The sequence below is a fragment of the Tenebrio molitor genome, chromosome 1, assembly GCF_963966145.1.
Source record: "Tenebrio molitor chromosome 1, icTenMoli1.1, whole genome shotgun sequence".
Lineage (NCBI taxonomy): Eukaryota > Metazoa > Arthropoda > Insecta > Coleoptera > Tenebrionidae > Tenebrio > Tenebrio molitor.
This window is the reverse complement of record NC_091046.1, coordinates 22809254-22820198: the sequence shown is the minus strand read 5'-3', so window position 1 is coordinate 22820198 and position 10945 is coordinate 22809254. Positions and strand designations below refer to the sequence as shown.

Below are 10945 nucleotides of genomic sequence, written 5' to 3'. Positions count from 1 at the left end.
CTCAGAAGGCGTCATTATTTACTCCTGAACTGAGCCCAGAAGTATAATTTCTCTACCACGGTTAATAATTTACAACAACCGTCATCTAACAACGAAAGATTGTCGTTCATTTTATTGGTTAACGTAGACGATTTTCACAGCAATCGTTTAAAAATGACAACTCGGATGCATCGCATCCGACAAAATAATTTTATCAATAATTATTATCAGAAAGGGTTTTAACGTATCTAGTAGTGAAAAAAATAGTATATAAACCACGGTAGAGAAGTCCCTTATAGCCTTTTTCATTGCTATCTATGCAATGTTGTAACAATGTCGATAACCATTTTATGATTTTCTCTTATGCTACACAGAAAATTTGAGCAATGATTGTTATTGCCGCGGTCCATCATGATCATCGTAATTTAACAAGTGTTGCGTATGCGCAGTTTGCATTGCTCAAGTCAAACGTCAAACCCGCGTCAATTAATTTAAAATTTGATTCTTGCTGTTCTTTTGCTAACGTTAAAAAAAGGAACAAGAAGAGCAATTTCTAGCAAATGGAAATTATGATCCAAAATTTGGAGAAAGAGCATATTTTAGTGGTTTTTAATTAATTTTAATTTCTTATCAATTTATTTTCTAAACTCAACCTAGCCTTGAAAGCACAACAGAACTTCGTAATAGCAAAAAAGTGCATATTATTCAATTATTATTCTCAGCATTTTCCACGTTATTTTGAAAATTTAAAAGAAAATTTGCTGCAATCAAGTCCATCTTTCAAATTAGCAAGATGATTTGTCACACGTTTATATAATAATCTTCATAACCATGATTGTTAGAAAAATGGTTATAATTTAGCAAACTAGAATAGCATTTTTTGACAAGACTCTATGTAACCAGAAAATGTTTACATAACCATTTCTGGTATGGCTAAGGCATAACCATGTTGAATTAGAATCGCACCGAATATGTACGATTCGAGGTAGAGTAAGGCCAGTCTGAGATATGACATTTGGTGGGGGAAATCTGCGCGGACAAAATATTCCAGTGGCGTGGCAAAATTGGTCACAACAGAGAATAACGGTCACAGTAACAATTAGCTGATTTTTAATCTGTTGAACACCCCTATTTTACGAAAGATGGACTCGTCCGATTGTTTTCCGTCTACGGGCACCCCCACCAAATGTCATATCTCAGACCGGTCTTACTCTAGTTTTCATGACAATTTATATATTTCGAAATAATTGTCCTGTTAAATGCCACTTTCAAAGAACCCCAACAAATAAATCCAATAGAATTTTGTTAACATTTTGCGCACATTTACAGTAGTCTTTTCTACACCGTATTGCACCATTAGTGCGCCATTTTTGGGACACTGTATATGTCAAGGTCAAGAAGACATTCTTATAGCCCCCCTGTTTTATTTCTGGCGATAGCATCTAGGAAAATGTGAATGGGAGTCACCAAAAATACTTCCATGCATTCCAGAGCATCTGAACGTCTGAATCTCAAGAAGATTTGGACATACGTCCAAAATCTCATATTAATAGTGACAGTTGTTTGACGTTTATTGGCTGAAGTTAGCAAAGATACCAAAAATCTAACACTGTTAAAGTCATAGCCGCCCCTCATCTATGTAATTGTTGATCTCAAAGTAGAATAAAACATATACCTAATAAGAATAATATTGTTTACACTTACTAGTTTCATTAATTTCTCCTCGTTTAATTTAAAAATTGTTTTGGTTTCTGAATTGTATAATTTTGCTAAAATATTTAAGTTTTATGATCTTAACTACAATTGTGAAAAGTTTATTATTTTAAATTTGATGTTTGACATGTGTTACAAATGCATTGTTGTTTATTATAATAGCATTATTAATTTATCTAAGAATTACATTGAAATTGCAGCTTCATAAATTATCTCTTACCTAATTTAAATATCTTTTTTGAATTATAGGTCAAGTTGAACGAATAAATCAATAATCAAACTCCATGTCAAGCACAGACTACCAATCGTTGTGTTCAAGTATTGTTAATGCATTTTTTGTGAAAGTGTTATTAGCAGAGAGTTTGGTTTTAAATATAATATAAGTACATATAATAGAGTTAATCTAGTGATTTAATTTTACAATTAAATAGGTATATTTTCAAAGTTTATTGTTCACACAAAATAACATGGATAGTATTGTGTACCTAACTAGACAGTAACTAACTTTAAAACTAATAACCCCTGGATCCCTACAATTTACTTGTTCCACTGGACGCGAAAAATGGTTACGCCCACACATATACTTCGTCCAGCGAGAGATTGGGAAATTTTAAATTATCCCAACACTACAAAATGCATTAGAATACATTATTTAGAGCATAATTTCAGGGCAAAAATGTTACTGCTTGTTATATTTCAAATTTTACGTGCGCAAGGTATTACGGTGTGATCAAGAATGACTGAATCTGTTGGTAACAATGAAATTTGGCAAATTTGAAATTTACCATCAAAGGTTAATTTTTCTAGTAGCATAAACATAACCGGCATAACCAAAAATGTTTTTAATGTCGTCTCAAGTTAAAAAATCCGGTCAGTGCCAATTACGAGACAAAAAACACCAGTACTTTTCAATTGTTTCATTGCCAGCAGACTCAGTGATTGTTGATTACACTGTACTTTCTCTACGTAGAATTTTGTGATTATTATGTCAACCAGTCTCTCGCTGGACAAACTTTACATGTCTGTCTATTGAATCGTATTCTAACGGGTGTTCAAATGAAAAATTTATCAAGTTGGCTATAACTTTTTGATGAAAGAAGAAAGAGCGCAAAGGGGATGATACCCTCTTTGACAGATGTGTTTTGAGATGAGTTTAGGTTTTTTTATGAAATTGAACTTTAATTAAATTTAATTTCAATTTAATTAATGCAAGAATTTAAGTACTTACATCTTTATTCCTACCGTGTCACAGCAGTACAGGAATTGAAGTCAGCTGATTATCCAAAAAGATTATATATATCTATATATATATATATATATCTTTGTAATTGGCTTGTGTACAAACTAGGCAATAATGTGTTGGTGTGCTTTCAACATAAAAAACACATCTAACCTAAAATCTTACAGATTGAACATCGCGACTTTCGTCAAGTTAAGAAGTTTTGTATTCAATGTAATAGTCTGTTTTTTAATCAAAGAACCACAACCTGTTGATTTAGGTTTGCAATAATAAAATTTAATAATATCTATTGGCTACTTCTACCAACGCCATTTTTAATGTCCTTGAAAGTACGCAAACTCGCATTTAAAATTTGAACGTGTTATTAAAAATGCCTCGCAAAGTGAGACATGCAGTGCATTTTTTTTTACTGTTGCCATAGGGAATTGCATGGTAAAACTTATACCCCCTGTTAACTTTTGTTCTGATGAAAATATTCAAACCATTTTTGGAACAAAGTTGGAAGATTTTTTAAACTATCGGATAGATTACAATTCAATATCCTAAACTGTCGAAAAAGTTGTGAAAAACTAGCGGAAAAAAATGTTAATAACAATGATTGACGTTTCCTTCAAAAGTGTCATGAAGTTTCAAAAAGATATGAAAATCAAACGAAAATATGTAATAGTCTTGTAAAACTGGAAAATATTTAACTATATTTAATACATTATTTACATAAAACAATGGAAAAGGTACAAAACTCGAAAGAAACGTAATTTTAAACAGCATAAAGGAGTGATAACTAAAGAACATACCTAAATGGGTGGATAGGTAGGTAGGTATATGTAGGTACCTCTTTGGTGGATACGTAGTATTATAATTTTTAAACCTTTCCACTTATGGGTTTATTAGCAATTCATTTTCTTTTTATGGAATCAGTTTTTTGTAAACAACTATTGTTTAAAAGTGGTTTCATCAATAATTCTATAATAACTTTACAAATTTTGTCTTTATGTGTGTTACAGATAAGTAAAGAGGGAATTACGAATTAAATGTAAAAGTAAAATTGTTACGAGTTGTTTGCAAATATTTTCTTGGGCCAAATATGATAACATTTCTGTGGTGGCAATATCTGCCAATTCTTTAAAAAAACTTACAAACTGATAATTTGGATAAGTCAAACCGCCACGATTTTGAAGATTAATTGAACGTAAAAGAGGACCAGGGGTTGAAAAAGACAATATAGGAAAGAGATAACTGTCGCAGTGAAATATTTCATTTAATTTTTTTACAATATACCCTGCTATGAAAGCAACAGAAGCTGCATATTTGGTGTTACTGCGATTAAAAATAATAATAGGTTTACTTAAGTTTCGAATTTTCTCTAACAGTCGAAAGGGTAGTACAAGTCCGGTTCACATTTTTCCGCCAAACTGACAAAAAAAAACACGGTTTCCCTATCAACCCATAAAGATTTATGTTAAAAATTTTGCAACAGATGGGGCTAGTTACCAAACGATTTTTTTAGGTTAGCGGAATCAACTTTAGACCCTTATTGGGACGGCCGTATGGAGCGCAGCGGAAGCTAGATGAAGTTGGCCATGGCTCAACCAGCAACTGCCTATCCCCACTTTTGATTTTTGTCAGTTTCATTTAAAAAATAAATAGCGAGATATTCTCGTGGCTATGATTAAATTTCTTTATAAAAAAAACAAGACGTAAAAACGTTAACGCACAAATAATTCAACAAATTAACAGAAATTATCAAAGGAATTGTTCGAAATGTTTTTCTTCCACTATTTTGTAAATGTCGCACTGTAATGGAATTTGGTCAGGTGCTGGTTGAGCCCAAGGAGGGTAAAGTATAGATGAAAGGATGCCTCGATGCGGTAGGAAACACTGATTGGCTGACGCATATATGACGTCACTGTAGACTTCCAGCAACATATTTCAAATGAGAATGCATGAGATTTTGAAGCAGTTTATTAATATTTCTACAAAAATTATATTAAACCGATAAAAATATATACATACATTTATATACACAATATATACAAAAATATACAGTGCGTTTTTTTAACTGTTCCCATTGGAAATAGTATCGTAAAAATTATACCCCCTGTTAACTTTTGTTCTGATGAAAATATTCAAACCATTTTTGGAAGGAAGTTGGAGGATTTTTTAAACTATCGGATAGATTACAATTTAATGTCCTGAACTGTAGAAAAAGTTGTGAAAACAATATTTTAGTTAAAAGTGATTTCTTACCACTATCATTTGAGCAAGCTGAAATGTTAGTTGACTTTTGTCACTTTCATTTAAAAAATAAATAGCGAGACCTTCTCGAGGCTATGACTAAAATAAATAATAAATTAAAATATACAGTGTGGAATAAAATGATTTACATCTAGTTACCTTTGGAATTTTTGCACATGTAAATTTTCCTGCACCGCTCTACTTTTTTTTTCGAAGTGCCGAACTATTAGTTCTGTCAATAAATGTCATCAATCGAATTGACAATTGTTACAATTTACTAAATTGAATTAACAAACGTTGGTGGCCATTTTCAACACTAGCTGTGACTTGCTTTTGTTAGCTCCTTTTTAATTTCAATCTCAACTTTGCATTCATATCATCCCTTCGCAATAAATCACATTTGGAATTTGGATATATATTTTAAGGTTAGGCTTTTTTTTGTATGGCGGCATTTCGTATTTTTACAAGGGTAATGCAACGGTAACTAGATGTAAATCATTTTATTCCACACTGTACATAAAACCTAATTTTTGTTCCCATTTCGCCTACCACGTTTTTTGTGAAATTATTTACGTTCATTAATTTAAGTTTTGAAGAGTAAAATTAGTTAAATAAAACTGCTTGTCGTTGTTCAAACAGTATGCATTACGCAGACTTATTAATGATTTATTACTAAAATAAAAATTAGCACCAAATCTGCAGTAGATCATAAGTTAAGACTAAGAGACCTGTATACATTATGAAATTATTTTTTTTAATTTCTTATTTTTCCGTCTATTGTTATCAATTTCACTACATTCTAGCAGAGATATTCTAGCGATCTTTTCCTGGTTGCGTTTTTTTTTGTTGGAACTTTTTGCTTCGTTTTTGTAGCGCTGTTTGTGCAGACCGCTACTGTACACCTTGTCACCATTGTGATTCCTACTAAAAGATATTATTTAATTCACGACAGTTTTGCTTGATTCATGCAAAAAAATTAACATTAACATTAATTTAAATTAACCGAACTATTCGTTAGATACAAAGTTTTGTGTTAATTTAATTTTAAATATGTATTGTGCGTGAACAGCCATACCTAAACGTTCACATTTATTTCTTATTCTCAATGGTAATTTACGTTAATGTTAATTTTTCCGTAAGTACATGAATCCACCAATAACGCTTTAATTCTCGTATTTAAACGATTTAATAGTAAAATTATACTAATTTACTGCACCGACTTATCTAATAATAACAATATAATTCACAATATAGTCACAAAACACACAAAAAAGTCAGAAACGCGAAGTTAAAAACAGATAAAGTCCATTCATTTTGTATTGAACTTTTCAAGGTCAAATAATTTAAATTTTGTCACTGTAATTATGTTTTGTAAATAGTGACATGCATATAACCAACATAATGTGATTTAGCAATGCTCAATTCAACGTTTACGGTGTTTACCTGCATATCACTATTTACAAAACATAATTACAGGGCCAAAAAATTAAATTATTTGACCTTGAAAAGTTCAATACAAAATGAATGGACTTTAAGTTAGAAAATACAAAGCAAAACCCGCTACATCTGTGACGGCGATGTCTACAGTGACGTCACAAACGCTCCCCACTCCGCTCTCAAGCGAGACACATTGTTTGATAGGGATCGAGGCATCCTTCTATACTTTACTCTCCTTGGGTTGAGCCGACAGGGACGCTATTCTGGCGACCGCTCGACGTACTATTATTCCGGCGCGCTTTAAATTTTTTTACAACTTTTTCGACAGTTTAGGATATTGAATTGTAAACTATCCGATAGTTTAAAAAATCTTCCAACTTTGTTCCAAAAATGGTTTGAATATTTTCATCAGAACAAAAGTTAACAGGGGGTATAAGTTTTACCATGCAATTCCCTATGGCAACAGTTAAAAAAAATGCACTGTATATTAAACTCTCAAATGCGTTGTTATTAACTTTATTAACATGCTGCGCTACTAATATCTCTACTGTCGGGGCGTAAAGCCACCCCCCTCCTTTCCCAACGAGAACCACCCCTGCGTGGGTGAATGACAGAGATTTGAGACGACAGTACTGAGATGGACTCAGGGTAGAACAGTCAGAGTCACAAGTCAGAAGTCATTTACCCAACATCTCGAGTACGGTCGTACGGTCCAAAAAATTGTATAAATGTAAATAATCGTTTTACACAAAACGATACGGTGTGTCAGTTCACGCGCGCCTACAAGCAAATCAGTGAAGCCTCCATTAGGCTGAGCAAACTCAGGAGCCCCATTTGGTTCCGAGCAATTCCTGGAGCCCCCATTAGGCCCCAAACATTGGTCCTTCGAGCCGAATCGTATTGACATCGAGGAAGCCACAGCGACAGAGGCAAAGGTAGAGTGCATGCCTTTTTTATCTGTTGATTTGTGTGTACATTTCCAAAAAACATGGCTAACGAGCAAGAATTGAAATCACGTAGAATACGTCGCGGTACGATCAAGAGCGCCGTCACGCGTGTATCTAACTTCGTAAGGGATTTCGGCGACGGTAACATTTTCCAGCTAAAGACACGTCTCGTGAATTTACGGGAGGCGTTCAAAGAATTTGACGCGGTTCAATTACAAATCGAAATACTCGACGAAACGGCGTACTACAACATTGAATCGACCATTTTAGAGAAAATAGAAACCGCCACCGTTAATGAAGCCGCGGCTGTCGCAAACGCGACGGGCTTCACCCATCGGTATCAAGCCATGGTACCGGTAACAACAATGTTAGATTGCTGGGAAACGCTAATCACTCGATTTGAAAACAAACGCCTCATAATCCAAGAACACGCGTACGCCATAATAAACCTACCGCCGTTGGTGAAAAACTCGTATCAGTCGCTGAGAAAGTTAGTTGACGATTTCAACATCAACCTGGCAGCGTTGACGAATCTAGGGCAACCCACGGAACATTGGTCGGGTTTATTAGTACCTATCATAAGTCAAAAAATGGACTTTTTCACAAAGCGCGAATGGGAAGCACAATTGGGTCCGGATCCACCGACTGTTGAGACGTTAATAGTTATTTGTATAGCAAGGCTGCGAAATCCTACTTTGACGAACCAAGAGAAAAATTGTCGTCAAGGCCACTTTGCGGCCGAGACAAGACAATCTCGAGGTCGTCAAAGGATTTCGTAGCCAAGGTGTACACAACATTTTGTGTGCAACCCGAAAATTTGTAATTATAAAATGAACAAGTAAAATTTCCTTCACTGTCAATAAAAATAAAGTCGGCCTACATGTCGCCATGTCGCTATGGAAACGACATAAATAAAACAATTCATTTTGAGAAAAATTGGAAAAATGTCGCAAGAAAATTACAACGTTTGTGTTCCGTCTACTTCCCCAGAGTTAAAAAATATTGCAAATTGTGCAGTGTCCAATTTAATACCAGAAAAGTCCAAACGGCAGTACGATAAGTGTTACAATGACTTTAAAGAGCGGTGTAATAAAAATAATATCAAAACGGTGTCGGAGAATGTTGTTTTGGCTTATTTAATGGAAAAATCAAAAACTGTGAAAAGTTCAACTTTATGGAGCACATATTCAATGTTGAAGCTCACGCTGAACATACGGGATGGCATTGGAGTTACGAAGTTTCTGAAATTGGTACCTTTTTTGAAAAAAAGTCAGTTGGTTATCAGGCGAAAAAGTCTAAGGTATTGACACGAGACCAGATCAATTTGCTGTATAATCTGCCCTTTTTTAGGTCATTTTAATCATGGGAATATCAGGAGCCATGCGAAGAGATAAACTAACCAAAATGTCTATCGATGACATCAAGGATGAACATTCTGTATTAATAGTGGCCGCTCCTGACACAAAAACTGGCATAAAACGAACTTTTACTGTCACCAATCCAGAATTTGTAAGATTATACCGCAAATATGCAGCTCTTGTTCCGTGTACTCATCCAGAGTTAAAAAAATATTATAAATTGTGCAGTGTCGCATTTGAAACCTGAAAAATCGAAACAGCAATATAAAAAATGTTACAGTGACTTTGAGACTGATGTAACAAGAAGAATGTGAAAACCGTGTCGGATAATGTTGCATTGGCTTACCTATTTACTGGAATTTACTTATTGTGGCAGGTAAATGTTAAATTCTGTTATAAGTTGTATCATCTGCTCCCTTTTAGGTTATTTTAATCGTGGAAATATCATATGCCGTGGGAAGAGACAAATTAACCAAAATGTCTGTTGATGCCATTCAGGATATGTTATTAGTTACTAGATATTTCCCTTTTTGACCGGTGCAAAATTAACCTAATTCATACGTGTCTGTTCTAGACACAGACCATCAACAGAATTAAGACTTTCAAAACCCGTATAAAACATGGGAGACACTGACTACACTAGCGCTGCTCTAGCGGCCAAACTAAATTACCGAATTTACTCGTTAATCCGATCGGGAATTTCCGTTTAAAAAGAAGGTTGATTTGAATATTAATTAATAATGTCATCAGTAATTTTGAATTTTCTAATTTCTGTCAAGGTTTAGTCAATAAATTTTATAAATTGTTCTACAAAATAAATTACTACAAACCAGTATCTTGAGATAATTTTTCGTTATCTTTTTATTTGGTAAGTTATCTTTTTCTTTTTGAAAAAGTACGAAATATGGTTTTTCAGATCGCAATTTTTATTTTATTTATTTGGATATGGGAAAAATTAAACATAAATGCTTTGTAAACAACAAGATCGGCGATAAAAAATAAACATTTTAAATATCCAAAATTAGAAGAACAAAGGAAACGATGGATAGAAGCTTTAGGTAAATGTTGCACCACCCTTCAAATCAGATAATGCCTTTATTTGCGAGAAACATTTTAGCAACAATTTCTTTACTCAAAAAACAAAACTCCATAAATACGCCCTGCCGTCGATTTTTCTTCGTGAAGACAAACAAACTTCAATAAATAATGTTAGACCAGCTGAACAAATTGAAAATTCTAGGATTACTGAAAATCCCACTATAGAGAATCTAATCCTTCCTGTTATGCCCAAGGCCCAAAATAGACACCCAACAAAATCTTCTAGTGTGTTGCAAGTACTTAAATGCAAGAAAGTTAGTAGTCGTACTTCAAAAGGTAGAAACATTTATTATATGGACCGATATCAGCGAAAAACAATTTCTAAATTAAAAAATCTTTTGCACGATTCTAAAATTATCTCCAGAAATTTTAGAAGTTAACGCAAGATCAAATTATTGAACTAGATCTACCCTTCAATTCAGTTTCACTCGCCTTAAACTAGTCCACTCATGCCCAAAAAATCCCAATTTATACACAAACTCGTTTAATGAACTACTAATTTGTTGTATATGTTAGAATTTGTATTAAAATGTTTAATACTTATTTAGTCGTTTCTATTTTTTTTAAATAAGTATCAATTTAAATCAAATTGAAAAAAAAAATAGGCAACTAGGTATACAGAAAGTCAGATATGCAACTTGTTATACATTAGTTTGGCCTAACGCTCGGGCAGCGCCACTTGAGCGCGTCCCCGAAAATGTAATCCCACTTGACCGTCTTACTATAGTTTAATTGTCTGTGGTTCTAGATCGATAATGGGAATCTTTTTTACCGACTCGTCATTCATGAGGCGACCACTCCATTTAAAACTGGCGGGAACTTCAAACCGGATGAAAATTCTGTATTAATAGCGGCCGTTCCTGACACAAAAACTGGCATAAATCAAACTTTAACTGTATAGTCCAGTCAATAGAGACATAAAAATGGCTCCACATTGC

At 33.7% G+C, this 10945-nt stretch overlaps 1 long non-coding RNA gene across 1 annotated transcript; it reads left to right on the top strand.

Moving 5' to 3' along the window:
* Window positions 1-9570: 9570 nt before the first annotated feature.
* LOC138141232 (uncharacterized) lies at window positions 9571-10715 on the top strand. The gene is made up of 3 exons (XR_011163043.1): window positions 9571-9777; window positions 9826-9967; window positions 10027-10715. It is a non-coding gene; the product is annotated as an uncharacterized lncRNA (long non-coding RNA).
* The last annotated feature ends 230 nt before the right edge of the window (window positions 10716-10945 follow it).